Source organism: Camelus bactrianus, chromosome 28, assembly GCF_048773025.1.
Source record: "Camelus bactrianus isolate YW-2024 breed Bactrian camel chromosome 28, ASM4877302v1, whole genome shotgun sequence".
Taxonomy (NCBI): Eukaryota; Metazoa; Chordata; class Mammalia; order Artiodactyla; family Camelidae; genus Camelus; species Camelus bactrianus.
Genome location: NC_133566.1, coordinates 20,888,205 through 20,916,191, shown reverse-complemented (window position 1 = coordinate 20,916,191; position 27,987 = coordinate 20,888,205).

Sequence of the window (27,987 nt, the reverse complement as noted above, 5' to 3'; positions counted from 1 at the left end):
CGCCCACACACTTTTCTCTGACCTTGGGGTGCCTTCCCTTCCCCTCTTTTCTTTTCTCTTCTTCTTTTTTTCTTTTTCAAGTTGGGCGTTCAATGAGGAAAACTTACCTTAAATGTCACCAAATGACCAACCCACACAATTTAGAGATAGAGAAACTGAGCAGAGAAGGGACAGGGGCTGTATCACAGTGTTTTAAGGTACCCGCTTTCCTTCTGACCCATCTAGGTTCCATGTGATTACATACTGTCAGTGCAATTTAAAAGCACGTTCCCTAAAATCTCTGATCATTCATTTTCTCAACTGGAGGGTGAAATTAATAAAAAAAATTGATCTCACTGTGTTTCTGCAGGGAATGTACAGAAAATGCATACGTGTGATCAAGACGGTGCCAGGTGGAAAGTCACAGGCAATAGTATTGGCGGTTACCATAGTAGTGACAACTGCAGTGGCTTTTTTCGTCCCCTCTGGTCTCTTCTACTGCTGATCTTCAGCTGGAATGTGGGTAACTGATCCTGAGCTGCAGGTCTCCTTATAAAGACATCTTGCAGGGGAGTTTCTCAGGGAGAAAGCTGCTCCTCGTGTCTCCACTACTACAGTGTACAAATCTCTCCTCTGATGACCACAAACCTTTATGTACAATGAGCACATTCAACTGTGACAATTCGTATTTTGTTCTTACCTTCAGGTAAATAGATATTGGTATGAAAAATTGAAGGACTTTCCTCTTTGTGCTCAAAAAAAATAATAAAAGGGGGAAATTATTAGTAGTTTTCACTTTTTAATGGGTAGAATTGGTATTTTTAGCCATGCTCTGCCGAGGTTGGAAAATTATGGTCCCATGGCCGATGCCAGAGAGACAATAACAAGATAGTGTCTGTTTTCCAGCCATTGAGAAAAAATCAATAGTGTTTTACTGAAGCTTCAATGAGAAAACAACTTGTCATGCCAGCAGCTAAGTAGTATGTGTCAACAGAAAGAAACCACTGCTCAGTGCCAGCAGCCCACGATGACAGTTGTCAGCACGACTGCTTATTGCTGGTGGTTCCAGGTCGCTGATACACAGAGTAAACTCTGAGTAAAAGAGTAACATGCAATAGTGGGAAAGCAATGTTTTCTGCTTTTTACCATCTCCCCATCTTCCCTGATTTCAAACTGCATCTCCCCATCGCCACTGCCTTTTTTGTTTTGTTTTGCTCCAGCGTCATGCTGGAATCTCCTTTCAAGAAGGCTGGATTTCTTCAAAGTCTTTCTTGTTCATAGGTATCTGCACAGGTCAGCACACCCTAGGTTTTTTCCTGATTGCAGTGAGAGGGGTTGGGACAGGTTTTCTGCCTCTGCTGGCTTCTTAGCCCATCCTGAGGTCTGTCTGCCTATTACTGAACGCACACTTGGGAAAGTCTACCTGTGGGTCCCTTGTCATATAGTACTGGATCACACAAGTCCTGCAAAGGCACTTTTGTCCATGGGGAAAATGTCTAATTAGCTGTTTAAAAAGGGGGGAAAAAGGAGAAACATCTTATGCCACCATGATGTTGACATCACTGCCCACCTTTCTTTTTCTTGCTGAGTAAGGCTTTCTTGTATGGATGTACCACATTGTGTTTACCCCTTCCTCATTTGCTGGACAATCAGATTGTTTTCACTTGGGGGCTTTTATGAATAATGCTGCTATAAACAGTTAGTTAATTTTTGAATAGAAACCCTATAAGTTGTTTCATAGGTAGAAAGAAAGACAGAACCATGAATAAATAGCTCTAAATTTTATACTAACATGGCCCATTTTATTAGCCACTTCTTGTCTTATTTTTGTTTTCATTCATCAAAACCCTACATATTCTCTGCTCAGGCTACACATTCCAGCTAGCGCTCATCATGCCGTTTCAGCCAGGTGGCGTTGCGTGGGTGCAGCCCCACGCTCCTTTTAAAGGCTCTTTAATCGTCTCGGTTAAAAATGTTTAATTATTTCTTCCTTCATTACCTTGTGAACCTTCTTTGTCTCTCCTTGGCCCTTGTTATATGCTGCTTGAGAATGCACATACCCACCCACCCGGTTCCACGTCGTGTAGGTAACCGTGGTGGGGTCTCTTGTTTTGGCTGAAGGGGAGAAAATGAGCCTTTGACACAACAGCAAAAGAAGCAGGAGAGGCTGATGCTTACTGCGCCCTAAGTATGCCCGGCATGGTGGTAAGCCCTTTTCACACAGCAACGTGTTGCATCTTGGCAGTAACCTGATGAAGCAGGCTGTCGCACACTCTGCCTCTTCTATGCTTGAGAAAGCTCCCGAGCAGAGAGGGGAAGTTCCTTCTCCAACACCGCGGAAGTGACAGGAGGCGGAGCCAGGGCGCCGAGATAGGCTGTTTGAACTAAGAACCTCTCAGTTAACCACCGTCCTCCCGGGCTCCCAAGGACAACATCCCAAACACATAAAAAAATAAAAAAAATACAAAATGCTGTGTCATAACAACAATGCTAAGTACACAACAGAGGAAACAGCACACCTGAATACATGGCATAAATCTAAATCAACGTTGGTGTCCAGAGTTGTTCAAATCATTAAAAAGACTCTTCAATTTTGTAAAAATCAGTTTTCTTAGGGACGGTCAGGAGGGGATGCTTAATACATTTTCGGTGTGGAAGCTCTGTCAAAGACCTCGCTGTTGCATTTTTATTTGTGCAAGCTCATTTAAATCAAAAGCCTGCATTGGGTAAATGTTAGTCTTCCGTTTGAGAAATCATTGAAAGCACAAAAGTGAGGCCATAAAAATTAGAAGCAAAATATTTGCATAGTGAGCATCGGAATGAGGCTCAATTTCAAGTATCTCTACCTCCAAAGATATAAAAGATCACACCCCTTTTGACCCTGCTTATCAAAAGATGCTGCTCAGTAGCTTTCTGCTATCCCAGTTCATCGATGTACCTCTATCACTGGCTCGACAGAGAAGCGAGAAGGTGGGGTAGAGAAGCGGATGGGTTAGAAAAGTTAAAATGGGAGCTATTTTATAACCATGCAGATATTACATTTAGATAATGTATATTTTATAAATACTTGCATAATATATACTTGTGTGTGTGTGTGTGTGTATATATATATAGTTTATATATATGTTATATACATAAACATCATATACACTTTATATATATGTTATTTAACAATATAGAATTTAAAAGAAAATTTAAATAAGTTAGAAACCGTAACTACCTTCTAAATGTCAAGAATCTTGGAATAAACAGGTGAAACATGCCTTTAAGTAAACAGCTGAATGTGGCCTTTTGCCGCAACACCCAGACATTCATTTTGATCTTTGAGGTTGAAGCCAAAATGTCACTTCATAAGCTCGTGCCTGTTAAGGGCAGTCCTTTTATTGACTGCCCCGGGTTGAACTGAGCTGTCATTTCTCTGTGCTTCTACTGACTGCATATTCTCCTGATTACATAATATCTATCCAAATGAATTTTGTCTCCCTGCTAAGTGTGAAACCACTCAGGGTAAGAAAGGAGCCTCATTAATCCCTATATTCTATGCACGTGAGTAAGTGTATTTGCAACAATGTATGCAAAAGTACATGCAAAGATATTTACATCACAATATTTCCACACCTTATGTAAGATTACAGCTTTGCTCTACCTGTTACCAGTTTCTCTGAGATTCTGATGCATTGTTCGTATATCTTATCCTTTACCTGCAATACAGTATGTTACCTCGAGTTTTTCATCAAAGCATCCGTGTCTTCAAGCTTCTGTGGATCGCTGAGCATCTCTGAAATTCGTTGGAGGTAATAGTAGGTGTTGGCGGGTATCCTTTGGGAAAACACTTTGAGGCTGTAAGCGGTGATTGAAAGTCGAGATGGAGTGCGTGCGCTGGAGGAGGTGAGAGAAAATTGAAAGCCACCAGAGGAGCTAGGGAATTACTGCCGTAGCTTAAGTGAGAGAAGATGAATTAGCAACAGAAAGTGGTTTCGCATCAGTGAGTGAAAAATGACACGGAGCAAGAGTGTGGTGCGTGAGCGAGGAAGAGCCAAGGAGGAATCTAGACTGACGGCTACATTGTTAGCCAAGTTGAAGAAATGGGCTGTTTATTGCAAGATGTTTTACTGTTAAATCTCTCCAGTAATGATTTATCCTTGGCAACTTTTAGAGAATATTTGATGTTTCTGAAGACTTTCTCTTTCATGCCTCAAGATTCCAGATATGTTTTCCTTGGTAGCATCCATCATCAGGTGAGGGCTGAAGTGTTACAGAGGTCAATTTTTCCTTTGCTGTGTCTGGGACGATGTAAATAGGTTTTTTAAAAATTTTAAATATTGGTTTAGTAATGATCTTGTAGTAAACAGCTATTATATTAACTTTCTGAGCTCATTTGAGCCAGCATTCAATTTGTACTCTAACATTTTCTGTGAAAATACATTGATCTGAGCTTTATAAAATGGTGATGTATGACAAGTCATTGAGTATCTACAAAATTTTTTATTTTGAAAAAAGAATTTTATAAACATGGTACATTTAGAGAATGATACTATTCCAGTGGGATGTTGGCCAGCATGATGGTTGATGAGATTGTATGATGTTAGCATGACTGATATAAAGACTTTCCCAAAAAAACTAATTTTTACCTTCTTTGGGGGGAAATTGAACTATCTTTTATAGATAGAGTCCAATAAGATCATAGATCTTAATTTAGAATTTTGTCATCTGTTCTTTAGTTTTACTCTTATACCTTAGAAGATGGATAATTCAGTTTGTTCCAAACAACATTAGATTCATTCTCTTATGTTGGAACATGCCTGGCTTAAGAGTTCTAATTCCAGACCCTTGTTCTGAAATGTCAGCTTCAAGTGGATGAATTTCTCATTATTCTGTTTTTTAATGGGAGTACATCCGCTATGGGAAATATGGGAGTATGAACATTTAATATAAAGGTTTCTATCGAGCCGTTTATCTCCTCATGTACATTTTTAAAAATCCTGGCCCCATGCATCTCTAATACACACAGAAAGCCTTACTGAGTAGGAACATCTATGTTGCAGAATGATAAACATAAAATTTTATTTCACATTTTCCAGACAACAGTTTCCCATCAGTTAAAAAGTGGTGATTAGAAAAAAAATGGCCATATTTGGATTGGGGCAACTTGATAAATAAAAGAACTAACTACACCCTATTTTCTTCTTCCATAGTGACGACTGTTTTGGCATTTATATGTATAGAATTATGGCATAATAGATCAAAACGCCTTTCCAGATGTCTTTGTAGAATGGAAAGCTCCTTTTTTTTTTTTTTTTTTCTGTTTTTCACAAGACAGGATATAATAGAGAATCAGAATTGTGGTGTGCCTGAGGGTTTTCGTAAGAACTAGCTACATTTGTCCTCCAAGCAAAAATTTCCCCTGTGTCTCAAAAAATGTATCACAAAGGAGTGGAGATGGGATGAGAGTCATCCCAAAAGGCCAGTGAGTGGAAGTGCGGATTTAGCACTGAGCAGGCATTCTTGGGCAGCACCGCATTTTTACAATTGGTGTCATCACACAACTGCGCTATGTTACTGTCTGGGGTCACTAATGACCTACGCACAACCAGACTTTTCTTCCAGTCTTGATTAATAGATTTATTTATTTACTTATTTATTTTTCAAAAATAAGACACTTTCCTGTATTAAATGAGCTCCCTGGGTGACAGATCTTTCTGGATTCCGTAAACCACTTGTTCCTTATGGTTATTGTAACATTATATTTTTGGTATTTAAAACAACCCTATTAATTTTAATATGCTGATTTCAAAATTAGAGTAATTTTCTTCTCCGTTTTCCCCCCAGCACTTCCTAAACATTCCAGAAGCTTTCTGAGCCCAACATGGTTCTGCTACCTTGTATCTCCCAGATGATTTATTATATTATTTGTATTTGATACAAACCCTTAATTTGACTTGTAATATCTCACCTTGTTGCATTAAACAGTTATTTATGTACACTTTATTATTTATCCTGCCATTGTTGCACTTTGCTTTTTTCTGAGTTAATTAGAAATTTAGTCTTGAATGTTTTCTCCACTATGTTTTTTATCATTCACTTGATGTGTATATATATATGTATATATCTCATATATAAAATAGAGAGAGAGAGTCAATATATACCATATTGACCCTATATATATAAATGTCACTTTATATGCTGCTAAATTGTAAAACAAGCCTTAGACTTCTTGTTTCTTTACACTCTGTTCTTTTTTAACTTACAAGCTTTGCAAGAAAAGGCTACCAATTACAGTTTAAATCTTAAAATGAAAGTCAAGAGGTGGCATGTGAACAATACCATTTGCTGTACTGAATTTTGAGGACTTAGAGAATAACATTTATCTAAATGAGAGAGTTTCATTAACATTTTTTAAAACCTAATTCCCATAAACAAAGAGAAATAAGTTATAAAGTTCACAGGCAATAATCGAAGTGTGGCTTCTGAAAGATTTGCTCTTGAAGCTGGTAAGTCAGGAGCTGTTCTGTTCTCCCAGTTGCTCCAAGGCCACGTGAAGCTTGAACTTCTTTCGGAGAGGATTCTTATTATTTGGACTTTAGGTTTGCTTTGCTTCAGTTCTCTCTGCTTTATACAGCCTCTCTGATCAGGAGCTCAGCAGACTGTGCAAGAAAAAAAAATTTTTTTATTTAATTATAATCCCAAAGCATCAAGAAAGACAACCCTGTTGGACCAGTTGTACCACATCTTGTCTCCTTTTCTATAGAACTATGCCTGGGAAATGGAATCCGTCATTTTTCTTTGCATTGCATTGCATGGACTGTTGGAAAAAGAATCTCTTAAAAAGAGGATAGATGTAAGCAAATTACCCAAGAAGAGTTTGTGTCTAGAAGGAAAAAGGGTGAGCCTGGTAGGACAAATGCCTGCCATCCTTAAAACAAGTACTAGTTTTACAAAGGACGACTCCCTTTTATTTCCTTTTAATTAAGTTTTGTTGTATTGATTTTTGACTGTGATCCTAAAATTTTAATCTCACTCCCAATTGTGATTTTCCCTTCATCTATTGAACCAATCAGATATTCTTAGTTATACCATATTGAGCCTCAAGATTTCCCTAAATATAAGTTTAGATCAGTTTTACTACTTTTTCAACTCTGTTATTTAGGACTCTTTTTTTTTTTTTGACTCTCATATTCAAATCTTGCCATTAGCCTCCTTGTCCAGTAATCCATATATAATTCATATTTTATGTAAAAACTGTCATTTCGATTCTCAGTGAAAGGTTATAGAAATTTTCCATGAGCAAAAAAGGTTACCCACAAAATATTCTTCCAAATTTCAGTTATGGAAAAATAAATTGGGCATACTTTTCTCCATTACTCACAACATAGAACTAAAAACCCCTGGATATTATAAATGAAACGGACTTGAGAATATTAAAAACAGAGAGAAGCTGAAAAATCTGTTAGGAAACTTGATTCCTGGGCATGACATGGTGGTGAGTTCCCAGTTAGGATACTGGAAAATCCAGCAACCCAGAAAGCTGCCCAACAAAAGTTGAGTGGGGATCCTAGACCTCTGCACTCACCAGGCTGTGCGAGGTATCTCAAAACCCCCAGCGAAGAGGTGGTATTAAAGAAAGCTGAATGAGGAGATAAAACTTTATTCCAAACTCAGCAAGACACCCTCAACCCTGACATGCCAGTGGAGACCAGGTGGGGAGCTCAGACTTCAGCCCCTACCCAAGAGTAACAGGATGTTACTTACAATTCCTTACTCCCCTCACTGGGGTTGCTTCAGGCAAAGCCTAGTAAAATGCCATGATTTTTCCAACTACTCAGTGGTAGGGACACCCTTTCCTTGCAGTGTCAGTGGAAGCCAAGTAAGGAGCAATAACAAGGTGTCCTTTCCCCTCCCAGTCAAGAAGGTATTGGTGGAAGCTCAGCGGGGAGCCTAAATTCCCACTCTCATCCAGTAGTGACAAGGACTTCCTCCCTGTCCCAGGTGTCAATGAACGTCAAGGGGGAGAACTTGGAATTTTTCTCCCACATGACGGTAAATGGGGAGGATCTCCTCCTGCAGTAGTAATGTCTGGATAGCGAATGCACAGAATTTAATTAAGATCCAGAGTTTCCTAACATAATACCTAAAACATCTAGATTTTAATTACAAGTCATTCATCATACAAACAACAATGATGTTCTTAACTTGAATGAGAAAAGACAATCAACAAGGTAACACCAAGGGTACAGAGATGCTAGAATTATCTGACAAGGGTTTAAAGCAGCGTTATACAAATATTTTAGTGAGCAATTGCAGGTATATTTAAAACAAGCGATAAAGAATTGAAAAGTTTCAGCAAATCAATAGGAGATAAAAAAGAAGACACAGAGAGTTTAGAACTAAGAAATACAAAAGCCGAAACCAAACTGAAACAAAAACACAAAACTCCATGAATCCTTCCACAGTGGAATGGAGAGCGCAGAAGGAAATATCAGTGACATTGAAGACAGAGGAACAGAAATTAACCAACCTTAAAAAAAGGGAGAAAAAGTGGAAGAGCACGTGCTTAACACGCACGAGGTCCTGGGTTCAATCCCCAGTCCCTCCTCTAAGAATAAATAAGTAAATAAACCTAGTTACCCTACCCCAAAAAAGAAACTTGAAAAAAAAAAAGAAAAAGGGAAAATAGACTCAGAAAAAATAGGGAGAGTTTCAGAGACATGTTGAATTATACTATAACAAAGATTAAACATTTATGTCACTGGGATCTCAGAAGAAGTGTCACCAAAAAGTAATCCAAAAAATTAATATTGAAAATGTCCCCAATTTAGCAAAGCCATAAAACTATAGATGCAAGAAAGTGAGTGAACCCCAGTTTAGATACTTGGAAAAAAGACCCAAGCCAAGACACAACAGAGTTAAGTTTGAGAAAAGTGGAGACAAAGACAAAATCCCGAAAGCAGTGAGAAACAACCAGCCCATCACCTACACGAAAACAACAGTTCAGGTGACAAATATCTCAGAAGAAACTACGGAGGCTGGAATGAAATGGTATCTATTTTAAGTGATGAAAAACTGCCCGTGCAGAATTTCATCCTGAATGAGTGTCCGTTCAGGACAGAAATTAAGACTGTGTGATTTTTGGCCAAAAGATAGATATGTGGCCAATGTAAGAGACTAGAGAACTCAGAAATAAAACCAAACAAATATGTCCAATTTGTTTTGGGTAAAGATACAGAAGAAATTAAATGGAAAAGGGACGGCTTTTGGAACAAATGAGGCTGGATTATTGTACATCTGTAAAGCAAAAAAATAAATTAATCAAGATATGTCTCACAAAACAGATCATGAGTTTAAGTGTAAAATATAAAACTATAAAACTTTTAGAAAAGCATGAGACAAACCTCAGGATGTAGGGTTAAAGAGTTTTACATTTGACACTAAAAACACAGTCCATAAATGGTAAGCTTAATAAGCAAAATGGCCAGGAAAATCGTTGCTGGTTAAAAGGAAGTGGTAACCCTGGAGGGCAGAGTTCATCGCACCAAAATTTCTGATGTCTTATGAAGGATAATGTTCATTTGTGGGAAAAAAATTTATATACATACGTACAGTAATTTTTCTCAAACACAAGAAGATACGTGTTTTTATTAGCATCCTAAAAAAAATGTAGTTTTTTTTTCTTCCCTAAGAAAATTAACAAAAGACTAGAATAGAAATATATTGTTTCTAATTAAGTGAATAACCACTTACTTATAAGAAAAAAATGTTACCTAAAAAGGAAAGAAATTCAGGATACTTTTTGATACGTCTTCTATACAAATAATTCACAGCAAAGAGTAACTTTCAAGAGTTCAAGTCCCAAGACAAATCTTACCAAATTACTGTTTTTCATAAAGTAAACAGTCATACAATAACAGCGATACAAAACATTGTGAAATGTATTACTCTTCCTGCTCCCACAGAGAGTGTAAATTTAAAAAAAAAAAAAAGAAACAAAGGGATCAGCAAGTTGTGAAGCTTTGTGTGAAATCATCAACGTAGCACATTTAGTACAGCTAAAGATAGGCTCAGTTTAAATCATGACGTCAACGTGGAGCTTTGTTTAAAAAATAATTTATTCAGCTATCACAAAAATGCAGTGAGATATCTAATTTTCAAAATAACTAGATTGACAATAATAGACAAAGCCAAAATCCCAGGATAAATGGATTAACAAAAATAACAGAGAGAAAACATAAATTATGGGTATGTAGACAGTCAATAATTTATCTTTTATATTCAGTGTCCATGTGTAGTATTACATTATTGAAACTGACCATTTTAGAAAGACAGATTTGAATGTATCACCAGAGTCATAAATGAGCTATATAAACATAAATATGTAGATTTAAGTATATTATGTAAAGCTCTAGACATCGGTGTCACGACCTAAAGGCAAAATACCTTCCAAATTAATGGACATGGAAAAAAATCTAAGCAAACTGACTATATCACAGTTACAGAAAATACAGAAACTGTGTAAGATTAAAAGAACATGGGGAAGTGAAATAGACATTTATAACTTTAAACAGAAAAATGCGACTGTTCAACAAACAAAAATTTCAGCATTAACTTAAAGATCATAAATATAAAGCAGAGTTGTCCTGAGCAAACCAACCATAACGTTTAAAGAACAGGAAATATCACATTTCCACAATTGAACATGAGTGGATGCATCTCTTTCTCGATTCTCCTGTTACTTTTTCCGAATTTATTATCCTGGCGTGAATGCTATAGAACGTGTTCAAGCTTTTCTAAATGCTAAGAATGCTAAGAGTGCAATCGAGCAAGGGTTGGTGTGGCCTCAGCAGAGAATTCCAAACTCTGCCAGTGGATGTTTGCAGCAAAGCAAGGATTTATTTGCAGGGTGCCAAGCAGGGCAGTGGAGACATGTCTCAGGTCCACACGAACTTATCTTTGAGTTAGGTTTTTTTTTAAAGGGTGAAGAACGAAGAGGCTGGGTTTAATTGTATCATCTGTGGCATTTCTGTGACATTTCTTACAGTTTTGGAAGCCAGGGTGTCTCTGATTTACAATTCTCAGGCCAGGTGGTCCAAAACTCAGGGGTCTGTTAGCTCATCTTGCCTGGGAGAAACAACCTGATTTGGTATGTTAATGATGATATTTGTAATAGCAATTTTAGTGCATTAATGATGTTATCAACAACAGCACATTTAGTCATCTGATTCTGGTTGGTTAGTGTTCAGTTAGCAGAGGATTGCAGTCAGAGGGGACAAGAAAGGAAATAAAGTTTTGGATAGAAGGATTACTCATACACTCCGTAAGGGGACTAGATTTTAGAGGACCTTGGTTTCAAGATGTTTATTCGGGAAGTAGATCCCAATGGTAATCAACAGGCTCTGAGAAGTGTCCAAAACGCCCTAGAAGGCGCTCATAATCAAAGTTGGTAGACAGGACATTGCCTCAGTCAAGTGTCACACCACGGCCGTCATGTGGGCCATGACCTAACTGGAAGACCAGGTTAGGTTAGGCTGTTGGGTTTTTGGGAGATCTGATGCCATGGTACCATGTAGCTCGTCTCCAGTTCTTCCCTAATGACCACCCAAAGTGTTACTGAGTCCAAACTCATCCTGCTCATTGCACTGAAGGCCATTAAATCGGGAGATGAGGTGTTGGGGCAAGAAATTACGACTCAATTCAGAAAGCCAGCAGACTGAGAAGATGGGGGACTGATGCCTCAGAGAGCCATCTTACCCAAGTGAAAAGACTAAAAAGGGTAGGGGATGTGGTTGGTTGTTGCAAACTTCTTGGTGTTCAGATTCCTTGTTACAAGGTCATGATGTCCTGGTAAACCTCCAACAAGACAAATGTTGTTCTCTGTTATGCAACATTTTATCTCTATCTGAATGGAAAAGGGTTATACCCTTAAAGGTCAGAGCCTTGAGAATGGGCTGTCCTGTATATTTCAGGCTATCCATAACATACTTTTGCAAAAGGCGCAGAAGCAGCATGACTCAGCACAGGAAGCAGAGCGCAGGGTTAGAGCCAAAGGAGCAGATCTAATATTGCAGTCAGCTTCGTTCTCCCCTGACACGAAAGCTGTAGGCAGCGGCATCGTGCAGCTAGGACACTAATACCGAGATTGAGGGGCTCACTGCTGCAGTCCCTGAAGGAAAGAGCGTAATGTATTTATAACATTACACATGCAAGTGTGGGCTCGACTGGACCAAGAGGAAAAAACTGAATTCAGTGTTACGTATGAATGACTTCAATCCCTGTATAAGGGCATGCATAGCAGCCACGGCATAAGCTTACTTTTAAGGAAAAATTCCCAAATAGGGGTTCTTTACCATTTTTTATTTCGTAGACCCTTCCAGCAGTCTGGTAAAACCTATGCGCCCTTATATATTATAATGTGTTTAAAATGTTTCCAATTAAATACCTAGGATTTTAAAGGAAACAAATTATATTAAAATATATTTTACTTTCCAAGAGCAATAAATTTGGCTAAATCAGCCTGGAGATGTGTAGAGAAGTGAGGTTCTTATTAAGAGTTCCAAAAAAGTCTAATCATTGTACCCAACTTAGAATACCAGATATTTGAAATTTATTCTGTGGATTAAATTTATTTATACTGCGACTTAGATGACAAAAGTTTAGGTGTTTTTTTTTCTTTTTAAAGATAGTTAGAAAACTTAGCTTTAGCATAAGAAACTTTAATGACCAATATGTCATTAAAGGATATTGTGGCTGTTTTGAGATCTGCAGATTTAAAACTTCATGAGGAATCATTTAAAATGCTCGCATATTTTAGAGAAAAAAATACTTATGTACCTCACAACTAACCACCCATTTTTAAGACACAAAATCTCAATTCCTACATAGTGATCAATTACTTTTTATGTGACCTAGGATTGCCATAAGATCCTCATAAAATGGCAATCTTGTTTTTTTGCAAAGTGCATGGAAGTTATAAAACTCAATTTTTAAGCAATAAACTAAAGAGAGAATTTTGTCACCAGGATAGATTAAAGTTTTTGACTAAATGAATTTTCTTGCCAAAGGGACTTACAGTACTTCATAGAATCTATTTTCCTGACAGAATAAATCATGGCATGTGACAAAATGCAGTTCCTCAGAAAGGATTTAGCTTTCTCCCCAAATCCATTCCCTTTGTAGAAATATATTTTGCAAGACAGCAGCAGTTCCAGATCTCAGATTTCTTGGGGAGAAATGTATTTATCCTCAGCAGTGTCAGTGTTTACAAGTGGCAAGAAGTTAGGAAATAGACTGGGGAAGGTGTGGAGGGTGTAGATTTTAGGTGCACGTCGGTTTTTACTTTGAATCAAAGTTTAGAGTTTCAGGACTTCAAACCCCATTCTATACCCTGAATTTTTCCCTTCCTATTAAGTTCTACCCACTAGGCACAATTGTATTAGTTCTGTTTAGTTCAATGCAGAAGTAGACTGAATAAGGAAAAGACAGAGCAGAACACATGATCCGAAGGAATAATGGAGGCTTCTGATCAGAAATTTTGTAAATGTGAATCACGATTTGAGATCCAACAAATGCTTTATTCAACTGTATGTGTTAGTCATGTACACGTGAGCATGTATTTAGGGAGAGGCTTAATCGCTTAAACTCTCTTCTCAAAAGGGCTCATGACACAAAACTTTAAAATTAAAGTCCACAGAGACAGATTCAACCATTTGGGGTTGATGATGGGGGAAGAACGTGGGAAGAAGAAAATGAGAAATCTTCAAACATGGGCCAAATACATCTATGGTTTTGGGTCAAATGAAACATATTAACCTCTAATTATATAACATCATTATAATGGAGAAATGTATTTGATAATAATGTGCTTATGATGTACTTGTAGCAAGATCAAAAGATTTGAAATGTTCCAGAACACAAAGAAAAATTCTTGATTAAACAATTTAATACAAAACGTACTGATGTAAAAACTGTGCACAGCAAAGAAAGACGCTTCTAATGACAAGAAACTTTTCTTGATCCCTTAGTGATGAGCAGCTACATGAATTGTGGAATCCAGTATAAAATGAAAATGTGGGGCCCCTTTGTAAATTCTTTTAAGAATTTCAAATCTGTAACGGCAGAGCATTAAATCAGTTTCCTGCCTTCCAGATCACCCAGGGTCCTGGAAATCAGCACAGATCACGTGTCCATGATGCCAGCCCTCTCTTTACTTTTTAAAATATTTGAAAGGCCTACTTAAAGGTAGAAAAAAATTACCATGGAGGAAATAATGAAAAATTGGAGCCTCGAAGTTGTCAACAAATGTGTTACTATTTGCATAGCTAGATTTAGCTTTTCTCTTTTTCTTTAGGGGTGTTTTTTCTTTTTATACATTCACTCAAAACCCATTTATTGGACATTTGTATGCAAGACTTGAAGTGGCACCCCAGAGATACAATAGAACGTAGAATGGCCAAGGGTCTGCCTCCAGAGGGTCTTCAGATCTGTCTCCTGTGTCAGCACTCGTGATCAGCACTTGCTCTCAGAGAACAGCAAATCTTTGGTCCCAGAAAAGTAACAGAGGATATCACCCTGATGCTGTTACAACTTGCCATTCCACCTACAGCCTCCCTTATGTCCCTGTCCCTTCCATTTTGTCAGGTGAGCAGAGTATCTCCCCATCCTCCTGTTAGCGACCCGTCAGCCATACCTCTGTGTTGTCCATCCTTGCCGCTTCACAGCATCAGATGGTCCTCTGTCTTCTCTCTGCCCCACTAGCTATTAAAGAGATTGACAGTTAACATCAACCCACCCCAGTCATTCCTCAACTCTGCGATCTGGCTTAGCGCATCTCCCTAGTCTTCTCATTGACTCTTTTTTTCCAAAATCACACACAAACTCATTGTTTATCCAAATTTTTTTAAATTCCCTTTTTTAAAAAAAAGGACCCTTTTTTGTTTGTTTTCCTTTCTGCAGTTTTTACACTTGTTTATGACTCTCGAATTCTGCTATGTTTAGTTTATCATTTGCCTTTACTTTTTAAAGTATTTTGTAGAATATTTGCATGTTATTTTAAAATGCGGAGTAAGAAGTTCATGGTCAAAACAGGAATTCCCTGTGCCCTCCCAGCCTAATCACAACTGGCCGTGTGGATATGTTTGTATTTTTATATACGGAATGGTAGGAGAAGGAGGTGCTGAGGGGAGGAGAAGTGAAGGCAACTAAATCAGGGGCTAAATGCTCATGTACAATTTTAGTATTTTTGACTACTTATAGTAAGTTTGTACTTTAATATTTCTAAACAATGTACTGTTACTTTATGCTTTATCAACGCAAGTGAAGAACTTCGCTCCTGTAGCTAACCTTTCTCCCCCCAACATCCATTTTTCTCTCAAAATTCTAACGGAGATAATTTCTGATAATTTACTAATTAATTTCTATGATGATAACGATGTCATTCAGCTGACTCTGATATTAAGTGTATGTTTCCTTATACAACTTTCTGTTTTTATTAGAGTCCATGCCTTGTTTTATTTAATTTCTTAATTTCCTATATGGTTCTACTTTCTTATTACAGGTATTTAGGAAAAAAGAAATTATGCTAACATAGTATCTTTAAAACTTCTCTTATTATTTATTATAACTTTAACTTTATTATGGGGTCTTGCAAAATGTAACTTTGCCTCTTATATTTCATTCTCCTCCGGGCAACACGTTATATATCTTCCCTGATTTTGTTTCTTTCAGTGAGTTTTATACAACAAGAAGATAACTTGTAGAAATTGAAAACTAAATCCTTAGTAGAATGTTTGGTTACGTAAAAACAAAAACATAAATACATTTTTCACTGGGATACGTACAGTGGTGCATAGAGCTTCTCATGCATTTGGAACTCGTGTTCTATGATTTGGCATATTATCACCTTCATCTTCATAATTCTCAAAATCATTAACTGCCTAGTGTGCCCAGGTCTGTGGCAGTATTTACACAAATAGCATTACACCTTGAGCAGTTTTGTTCCCCAGAAAAAGCTAACAGATTAGCTCCTATTTTCATATCAAATTAAATATATTTTAGTGAGAATTAATTACTGCTACAAATCAATTACAGAAGGTTTGTTACATCTTTGAGCTCATTTCATATTCCTATACGTATACTGTGCTCTGATTTTACAAACTATGACAGCATGGGTCTGAAATAGCAATCATTTTAAGCCAGAAATCACATTCACATGTTTCAACGGCAGAGTTGTCTCTTTTTCTTTCAGATTTACGTCTGTATCAGTGGAGTGCCACTATTAGCAATTATGTGTTGTGTAAACAGTAATTTCAATAATAAAACCAGCAGTTTTCTTCTCTACAGAAAGTAGAGTATGCTTTTTTCTGCTTGCTTCTGTTTTGTGAAAGTGTGTGTCTGTATTAATATTTCTTGATTTATGTTAGCCTTTCTTTTGTACTACATGGACAGCCGTAGATGGGGAAGATAGATTCAGAATATCCAGAAGTCACAAGCATTTTACATTCTCTCCGCGGTAGCTGTAATCTTTCTTCGGTAGCTTCTGGGTGATAAAATCCAGTAATTCTACTCCAAAACCCATTCAGTTGGGAGTCTCTGAAAGTATAAAATTTTAGTATTAGCCCAGGTTTGCAAATGCATGCTTTTAAATTATTGACTTGTACATGCTATGGGCACATTGCCAAAAGATGTTTGAAAGAAGTATAAACATAAATATATACTGCTGGGCACATTTGCTATTCATAATGATGTTTTATAAGCCAAATGTGTGGGAAACAGACGTGATTATCACAAACTATGTGTGTCTCTATGTCCTTGAACTCAATAGAAAGCGGTGGTATATAAGATAACACTTTCTCAAGCCATCTACTTTCCTCAAAAGGGATTTAGTCTCTCTTCAGCATTCCCTGCTATGATTTTAGCCTACTATTAGCTATTTAATTTTATTCTCTGTGTACAGCAGATAAAAATAAGGATTTCTACATGAAGACACTAAATTTCTTTCATATCTGAATTTCAGTTTTAATAGCAGTGTTTATTCTTAAGGGTGTGTCCCATATTAATAACCTACAGAATAAATTCCTGCTCTCGGGACTATGAGGTATCTACAGAAAGTTGTATCATTTCCTGAATAACAGAAATAAAAACTACATAGCAGAGCGTACTTCCCTTCACATCTGGGAAAATAACCTGCCTGGCTTCGAAACCTACTTGAAGGACACTTAGTTGTGTACTGAAATGCTCTTGAAATCAAAAGAAAATTCACAGGCGTATTTAGTAAATGAAGGAGAGGTTCATTTTAAACCCTTATGTTAGACTCAAAAATAAAAATTTTACTGATTCAAAAGATGGATAAATTAATATTTCAAGTTTATGTTGGTCTGGGAAATTTTGTAAGGATTGAACTGAGCTCTTTTTTTAAAATTTTTTTTAATTTTTTTAGATTGAAGTATAGTCAGATACAATGTGTCAATTTCTGGTATAAGTACAATGTCCCAGTCATGCATATGTACATATACATATATTCATTTTCATGTGTTTTTCATAAACGGTTATTACAAAATATTGAATATAGTTTCCTATGCTATACAGAAGAAATGTATTTTTTATGTATTTTTATATATAAAACATTAACAAATCTCAAACTCCCAAATTTATCCCTTCCACCCCCTTTCCCTGGTAACCATAAGATTACCCGGTAACCATATGCCTGTGAGTCTGTTTCTGTTTTGTAGATGAGTTCATTAGTTCCTCCTTTTTCTTCTTAATTCATCTCTCACGATGGGAAATTGGGACAGTGCACACTAAATCCCCTTTCTTCATCAATTAGGTGTCCCCAAAGTGCCTTGTCATCTGCTGATCTCATAAATCCAGTGGCCAGTGCTTCATCTGAGGGTGCAGCACACACAAGCCTGCTCTTATGCACACATTGTAGGAAGATGGCATGAACAAAGCCAGAAAAAAGTGACTGTCCCCTTTAGCGCTATCAAAAAGCCGTTAATCTAGTTTTAAAGCTGCCTACAACTTGCCTCTTTCTTAAGACAATAGAATGCCCTGGGTTATGCATATGATTCATTTCATCTCCACGTGAACCTGTGAAATAGATACTGGTATCATCCCAGTTTTACAAATGAGGAAACCAAGGCACAGAAAGGTCCTTTTTCACGGTCATGAAGCTAGTAGGTAGGGAGTATGCTATGGAGTTCATAATCTTCAGCATCATGCTCTTGCTCTAAAGCTTCTAATAAAAAAAAAAATCTGCCACTTTGGAAGTTGTTTCTGATCTTTTGATACTCAGCACTCAATTTTTACATCACTTATTTTTTTCTCGGAGATCTGACGTGCTTAGTACTTTTAACCCTTCACCCACAATGTGGTGAAGCTGCTTCCGCTCCTGACTGAGCGTCCTCTCCTCTGGGTCCTTGTTGTCAGGAACAGAGCTGCTCCCCGGCATGCCCTGCAGTGATGAAACATCCTGCAGCTTCCCTGGTTGATACATAGTCACTGATTCATTCCATGTGACCCGTGGTAGTTTTACATGTGGGTAGTGTAACTGAGAAAGTACAATTTTAAATTAATTTTTAAATTATAATTGAATTAAACTGAAATAACAAAATGGGTAGTGATTTTCATATTGAACAGCACTGATCTTGAATTTTACTTTTAATCCCTTTGGATTAAAAAAAATGGAAATATACACTTATTTTTACAATCAATAGGTAAATTGATTTCCTAGTATATTTTATATGTTTCCCTCCATGCCAGTACTTTCTTATAATCCAAACAACCCTCTGGTTCAGTTTTATTCTTGCTGTAGAGGAAGATAGGGAAACAAGCAAACTTTAAATTTTTTTAAAAAAAGTGCTTCATCTGTTAGAAAGTTGTTAAGTGCTAACGAGAAAGGGAACACAGAATGGGAACTAGGTAGGATCAGATTGTAGAAGTATGTATTTCGGTCTGGCTGAGCAAGGAATGCTACAGTAACAAATGAGCCCAAAGTCTCAGTGGCATAATATCACAGAATGTGTTTCTCATTCAAGCTACAAGTTGAACAGTAGCTGGCCATCTTGCTCTGTTCATTTTAATCCATCAAGGATCCAGCCTCATAGAATGTCTTCTTGACTTGCACTTCGATAGTTCTCATAGCAGGAGAAAATGAGAGAAAATACACAAGAACAAGAGTAAGACCAACAGCACCCTGGCAACGCTTAAAGCATTTGCATGGAAGTAACACATAGCACATCTTTTTATGTTTCACCAACCCTAGCATCTCACGTGGCCACGCATTAAATGAAAGGGTCAGGAAAGTTTGGAAAGCATCCTGAGTCTATTCTTCTTATTAACAAATGCACTTACCCTTTCCTCAAAGATGCAAACAGATACCCCATTCAGTACAGACATGGTGGAGTCTCCATATGGATATAAATATGGCTTTTCTTGCTCCAGAGACCAAAATCCTTAAAAGTTAATCAACCTGCTCTCTCTCTCTACATAGTATGTAATAGTTATAGAGGCACAAAGAGTAGACAAAAGAAGGAAATGATGCTTTAAATGATAAGCATAGAAAAGGCAGGAAGTAGAGATGAAATCACTCACCAGCCATTCAGTCATCCGTTCCAATGTGTTATGCATTGCGATAAGCAAAGGAAACATTCAGGAAAGGAAACTAACTCTATTCATGGGAAGACTGTAACATGAAAGGAGTGGGTGGCCTACGTTTTGAAGGATGGGAGTGTTGCATTCATTAATAAAAATAAATGGAAAAGGGATCTTTTACTAGTATCTGTGTGGAATATGCTGTGTATGTGCTGTGGGTGGGAAACTGAGTTGAGACAGGACTAATGAGAAACAGGTAAGGATAGGAAGAATGTTTTTTCTTTTCAGAAAGTACACTGTAGTGGGCTCTTAAGTTCATGGAGACAACTCTTATCTCACAGGCCAGTTGGTAAATCAGGCCATGCCTCTGCTGTGATAGGGAGCCTTTGTTCATCTCTGACCGATTTTGTAAACTCTTCCATGGGATTTAGTTTCCATTTAAACTAATCTTTTCCACTACAATGAAAAATTCATTGACCACACAGAGGGCCATGTCTCCACAACTGTCCATTTAATAGCCATGTGTTCTCTCAGATAAATGGGACAGAATACCTTATGTTGAACCCCTGGTGATTTTAACAACAACCATGATAACTGAATGACTAACATATTATGTGATTTCATTAAATGGTAACAGTAATTATATGGCTTTTAATTTAAAGGACAGGCATTAATGACTAATTGAAGGAGGTACAAATGACCACACTCTGTTTAATAACTATGGATAGGAGCTATGTTGTTGAGTGTAAAATTCATTTGAGCAAAAGAGTTACTACATTATTGTCTTAAAAAAAGAAACAAAACCCAGAACAAATGCTTTGAACATTTTCCTTAAACTTTGAAATGAAAATGTTAATGATTTCAGTTGAATTTTTCTCTCTCCTTTCATCCTCATATGTGTACTTAAAAAGAAGAAGAATTAGAATCTGTTAGGAAAAACAAAACCTGTGTTTTTTCCTTCTTTCTCGTGCTGAGTTTTTCTGACATAGCCAAAGAAATTACTATGCGTACTTCTCTTTCCCTGACTCTCTCTTTTTCTTTCCCACATAGCAACCCTGTGTCCCATACTCATATTTACTTGGCAGCATTTTTGTGTTTACTTCTCTTCCCTGTATCCTGTCTCAGGGAACCCATAGTGGTAATTTCCAATTTAGTGTGCGGTTAAGTCAATGTATGTCCTTTTCCTGTAATATTCGGCCTTTTATATCATTCTTGGGCAATGGTTTTGTGACTCTAAATAGCATGATTTTCTCTTCACACTATTGAAAAAGTTAGAGAGATCAAAGGAAAGTAAAAGAAGTTTCTGGACCTCCTGAATATGCCCCATGCAATAAACAAGGTGTAATCACTTGTATTACGTCTTTCTAAATGGTAATAATTCCACTGTTGAAAGAATAAAATACTCAGGGAGTGTAATGGAACATTCCACTCCAAATGCAGGTGATTCTGTATACCAAAATTTACTACCCATGTAGTTCCCACACTTTAGAAATGAAGTTACTACCTCAGGTAGAAGAAACAAAACAACTGAATATAAAAATATAAAAACTGAATCAATTATTAATATCATTTTATAAAAGAAAGCATCAGGCCCAGATAACTTCACTTATAGATTCTACCAAACATTTATGGAAGAAATAATATTAATTTTCTAAAATCCATTCCAGAAAATAGAAGCAGAACAAAGTTTTTAATTCATTTTATGAGGCCAGCATTAATCTAGTATCAAAACCAGATAAATATATTCCAAGAAAAGAAAACTGTAGTCCAATATCCCTCATGAGCAGAGATGCAAAATCTTCAAAAATATCAGTAAATTGAATCCAACAAAGTATAAAAAGAATTATATACTGCATCCAAGTGAGTTTATTCTGGATCTGCAAGGCTGGTTCAACATTCAAATCAATTGATGTGATTCACCATATCAATAAGCTAAAAAAGAAAAAAGTATATGATCATGCCAATTGAAAAAAAGTAACAAAATGTAGCACCTATTCATGATTAAAATGATCTGCAAAGTGTGAACAGATGGGGACGTTCTCAACATCGTAAAGAATATTTACAAAATAACCTACAGCTAATGTCATTCTTAGTGGAGAAAGACTAGGTATTTTCCATCGAAGACAGAAAAAAAAGGTACAAATATCCTGTCTCACCACTCCTGTTCAATATTGTACTAGAAGTTGTAATTAGTGCAATAAAACAAGGAAAACAAATGAAGCGTGAACAGATATTAACTGATGACATCATTGTCTATATAAAAAATTTCAGAGATCCTGGAGTTAAACTCCTGGAAGCAATGACTTATCAAGGTCACAGGATAGAAGATCAATATATAAATGCCAATTGCTTTCCTATTTACCAGCAGTAAACAAGTTGACTTTGAATTTAAAAACTGTATGTCATTTACAGTAGCAGCAAAAATGGAACACTCAGCTATAAACTTAGCAAAATATGTGTAGGATCTCTATATGAAAAAAAAAAACAGTAAAACACTGATGAAATAAATCAAAAGAGATACATGTAAATGGAGAGAGAGTCTATGTTCATGTATTGCAAAACTCAGCATTCTGACATGAGTTTTCCCAAATCAATCAATTGAATCTCTGCATTTCCAATCAAAATCTCAGCAAATGATTTTGTAGATATATTAACAGCATATTCTAAAATATATATGAAAAAACAGAAGACCTAGAATAGACAATGGAATATTGAATAGAAGAAAAAAGTTGCAAGAGTCACAGTATATGATTTCCAGTCCAAATGTAACAGTGCTGTAATAAAGACAGTTTTATTGGTGAGAGGATACAGGCATGGATGGACCTGAGCAGAGAACACCAAAACAGACCCACACAAATAGTAAACTGATTTTTGACAAAGGCTCAGAGACAGAGCAATGGAGACAAAATAGTCTTTTCAACTTTTGGTGCTAGAATAATTGGAAATCACATGCAAAAAAAGACCTAGACACAGACCTTACACCCTTAACGAAAATTAACTCAGAATGATTCCTAGGTCTAAATGTAAAATGCAAGACCGTAAAACTTTCAGAAAAAACTTAGGAGAAAAATCTATATAACCTTGAATTTGGTCATAAATTTTTAAGTATGACACACACAAAAAAAACACAACGCCTGAAAAAAACCTATGCCTGGAACTTCATTAAAATTAAAAACTTCTGCTCTACTGAAGACAAGAGATAAGCTACAGAATGGGAGAAAATATTTGCAAAACATATATCTGACAAAAGACTTGTACCCAAACTGTACAAACTGTTCTTAAAACTCAACAATAAATAAACAACCAAAAAAAAAAAATGAAATGGGCGAATATCTGAACATATGCTTCAGCAAAGAAGGTAGAAAGATGACAGTTGTGCATAAGAAAATATTCTCAACATTATTTGCAATTAGTGAGATTCAAATTAAAATAACAATGAGATACCACCCCATAACAATTAGAATGCCTCCAATTAAAAAAAAAAAAATCAGTGAATACAAATTGCTAAAGAGACTTACAGTAACAGCTCTTACCCATTCTTGGTGGGAATGTAAAATTATGTAATACTTTAGAAGAACGTTTGGCAATTTCTTTACAAAGTTAAGCCGGCTCTTACCATATGACCCAGCAACCACGTTCCTTGGTGTTTCTCAAACTGATTTGAAAGCTTAGGGTGAGGGGAAAGGGGCTCTGTGAAATCCGTCTTTTCATTCGATTCTCACGAGCCCCTGGAAGTAGTATTCTCAGCATTGTTTCTTTCTTATTCTTCTTAAACTCATGCCTGGTCTTCCTGAACTTAACACCCACTCCTGTTGTCAGATGAACACTATACAGTTTTCTTCATTCCTTCGATTCCATTCCATGGGAATTAATCTAAACTTGCTTCCAGGAGGACCATCAGAATGCCAGCATTCAGGACGAAGGTCTGAGAATGAAGATTGCAAATTGAAATGTTAGGAGATGTGCGTGTGTGCATGTGTGTGTGTGTGCACGCGTGCCTATATGAGTATGTGTATTTTCTCTGTGTAGGAATAAATCCACAGAAAGTGACTCACGTGGCTCAAAATGGCAAAGCCAGAGGCTCGATTTTAAAATTTCATCTGGTTTAATTTTTTGATTGAAAAATACGTTAATTACATTTAAAGAGGCATCTTCATGTGTCTCTCATGAATTTTTATGGCATAATGAAAATATTATATGACAGTGTATTTAGTTATCTTCCTTCTGTTCCGTCAACAAACACATATTTATTTATAGCAGGTTATGCCGTGTGTGTAAATTTGGAGTAGAGTGTTAAAAACAGACTGGTCCGAGGCTCGCTTTTCTCATGCTTACAATGACCGTGTGAATCTTTATACTACGTGACAGTTAATTTTATGTGTGTCAGCTCGGCTAGCCTATGGTGCCCAATTTTTTGTTCAGCCATTAGTCTAGATGTTGCTAGAAAGTCTGTTTTAGATGCGATTAACACGTAAATGGCTGGACTTTAAATAAAAACTACCCTCCAGCGTGTGAGCTAGCCTCGTGCAATCAGATGAAGACCTTACAAGACTGAGGGGCCCCCGACAAGGAGGGAATTCGGTCTCTAGGCTGCCTTTGGAGTCAAGACGCCAACATTGACCCCTGGCAGGACTTCCATACTTGCCAGTCCCCAGAATCATAGGAGTCAACTCCTAAAAATAAAATTCTCTCTCTCTGTAAATATATATATTGTATTTGTTCTGGCTTTCTGGAAAATCCCAACTAACACAGACAGTAACCGCACGTTAAGTAATATACTGGCAAAAAGGGAAGTTCTACAGGCAGTTTCCAGAGACGTGACTGCTTCTTCACGTGAAGATGATGGGCGTACTCGAATATTCTAAACCCAGCTTGCTTTGATGTCACATAGAAAGTGCAGGGCTCTTTGTAAGCACAGTGTCAAAAACTCTAAATATTTTAGCTTAGATATCAAAAACATATGATTCAACTAAAGGAGTAAAAAAAAAAAACTACAGGAGAATTATTCAGGAAAAGCAAAGTTTTTTTGTTTGTTTGTTTTTTTAGCTTACTGAGTCCTCAGATACAGTGGATAAAACCATATGGCTTAGAGTAAAAGATATGGTTTGGGTATGATTTCTGTCAATCATTATTTATACAACCTTGAGGAAAACCCTTACACTTAACTGTCTTTTCTGTAAAACAATCAGCATGGCAGGGGCTGAGGGGAAAAAGAGTTCTTCTTTTTTTTTTTTTAGTTTTAGTTATTTATTTTTCAAGGATGTACTGGGGATTGAACCCAGGACCTTGTGCCTGCTAAGCATGCGCTCTGCCACTTGAGCTATACCCTCCCTCCTAAAAGAGTTCTTGTTCTATTTACCTTACAGACAAGTCGGGCATGTGAGACTAGGTCCTCATAAATATATGTTCTAACAAAACTAATACAAGAAAAAGAAAAGAAATGGAAAAACAAAGCAAAACTCTCCGAACTCTTCTGAGTGCAGTGTTTCACATTTGCTTCTAAATTTTAATTCAACACCTTTTCCAAAATATACTGTCCACATCGTTACCAGGAAGATAAAGAGCACAATCTGCTACTTTACTTCATTAATTGGAAATATTTATTCCTGAAAGACTAGGGAGAACTCCTCTAGGGTCTTACTGACACATCCTGACAGTCGTGTCAGAAGCGCTGAAGCATGCTTCTTTTTACTGGGCACTTGGCCGCTGAAAATCTCCTTCATGTCTCGAGTCAATAGGTCAAATTAATTTTTAGAATTGCATTCATGTTAAATCCTTAGAATTGAAATTATGCTAATATTAAAGGAAAGTGGCTCAGTTGAAGACAAATGTACAATTTTATCCTAAGGGGATTTTTTAATTAAATAAATCTAATATGTGTGTATATACATATGCAATATAGAAGGATACAGATTACCTCATGCTAGGACTGCCTCCTGGAGAGATGCTTAAAAACTGAAGCAAGAAATCTTAGATTCAGATTAAACCCACATCACTCATATCAAATAAGAATTAATGTTTGCTTATCAACACAGAGCATCATTAAACTTAATATTTTATTATTATTGTTGTTTTGAAATCATTTTAATAAAACTCAAAAGTATTTAATTGTCATGAAGAAAAACTTAAAAACATCAGTCAGTGCATATACTCATTGACTATCATTTTATTTTATTTATTTGTGTGCGTGTATGTTTGTGGTGAGAAGCAAATCATGTGGCTCGGTCATCTAGTGTTTTCTAATATAATTCAAGAAGTGACAGATTTAAAGAATATTAATCTTGTTTATCAAGCAAAATAAAGCTAGTCATTGTAGACATACACTGAGAAATTCGAAGACCTTTTAGGTTCTCACCTAAAATTTGGGTGCAGAATCTCTTAAGTTAGCTGTCTATATTTAAGATGCTTCTTGTTATATCTAGTCTTAAAATTGCTGCTTAATTTTTGTATGTCTCAAATCAAATAGATCAGGAAAAAAAGTGTCATCTAACAGTCCAAAGAAAAGGTGACTATAAAAAAAGAATTCATAGTGCCACTAAAAACTACTGCCAACTTTTCAAATACTTCCCTTCCAGTGAAATTGCTGAATTTTTAAATGCAATTATGTTTATGTATATATGCTGAATATTTAAAGCAGTGCTTGTTTTTTAATAAGAGATGTATTTGTCCGATTATAAGCACAAGCTATCTTTTATCCCACCACTCTTTTGTAAGTATACGTTTAAATGCCTGAAAAAAGTATTTATACATTGAATTGTAAGTGTAATAATCATAAAGATATTTATATTCCCTAGAGAAGACATTTGTTTATTGCCCTTGAATGATTTGATACTTGGATTAAACTGCACTGTTATTATAAGGAACTGTCAATAAGCTAATTATTGTGTATGTACTTTTCCACGTTCAAAATAAAGATAAACATAAAGAAACAGGGGTGCTAGGAATGTCTCTGAAGGGCCACCCTCCAGCACTGGGTTTATAGCATCCAATTCAAAGTACGTGAGCAAATCTATTCTTGGCTTGATAGTTCAGAATTCATTAAATAATTTCTGCAATATATTTTATTTCATCATTTCTCCAGTATTGTTTTATTATTATATATATATCTTGTGAATTCACTTCTTGGAGTATCTCCTGAGAGGCACAGTTTTGCTCATATGGGAACTCACTTCTGTTGATTTCATACTTGAAAGATCCCATTACTAGATAAAAAATTATTGACACAGAAACTATTCCTCCGTGGATTTGTTACAAATGCTTTTCTAGGTTCCAACACAGAGTGGTAATCAAAAGTCTGACACCAGCTGAGGTTTGTTTTTTTTTTTTCTTCTTTTCTTTGTAGGCAACTTGATTTCCTTTTTTTTTTTTTTTAATGCCTAGATATCTTAAGGCATTTGTCTTTGTAATAATGGCTTTTAAAAGCATAGAAATGTATGTTGAGACACAGTTCTCTCATTGTTTTTCCTTGGGTGTGAGTAATCCTTTTTAGTTGATATAGTCAGGAATTTTAGGAATAGTAGGATTACTGATGATGATGATTTTAGTTGGTTCACTTCTCTTTCATGATATCAAGCAGATGGCATTTTAAAATAGAAGTCAGTTTTTCATCTATTACTGTATTCTCTGGCCATTTGATTTTCTTTCAAACAATTATTTTGTCATGTTTAAAAACCTCTGTCAACATTCGTAGATAACTCATTCAGTGTGTTTCAATGGAAAAGGTATAATGTGTAACATCTGAAACAGTACATTTGAAATTCTGAAATATCTCCCTTTGGTTAACAAGCACCTAACCAAAAGGTTCTAACTCATATGTTAGTTAAAAACCTGGATAATAAAACAAAAGAGAAACATCTCACATTCAAAAAATGTTAAGTTTGCATGTGGGCAAACTTGTTTAACTGAATTCATTAAAAGGGGCATGATTAAGATCTTGGCTGTATGCACTTAGCAATTTACTGTGCATACAGCAAACTAGAATATCAATGTAAATATACATAGATATGTGCTTACATTATATATTTTTAAGTATTTACATACATATACATATATAAATTTACCAATCAACCAACTGCCTGTGTTTATAATGTTGGATAATAGAATTATAAAGTAAAGGAAATTTGATAAGTCAAGTGCTTTGGGGATAACAAAACTGAAATTTCTCATACATAAACATGATTGCAGATCATGTGCAATGGTCCCATTTATTTTCTGAAATACTATTTACTCATAAGAAATCTAAAAGGAGTTCATATCAGGCACCTCTGAGAATTTTGGATGACACTTCTTTGACAATTAATGGTAAAGACCAGTAGACAGCAGTATCTTTAGACACATTTACCATCAACTCGACATTCCAGATGTAGTTTGGAAGTGGATTGTATCATCTAATTTCTTAGATCTTCACTCTCCTTACCTCCACCCCCCGCA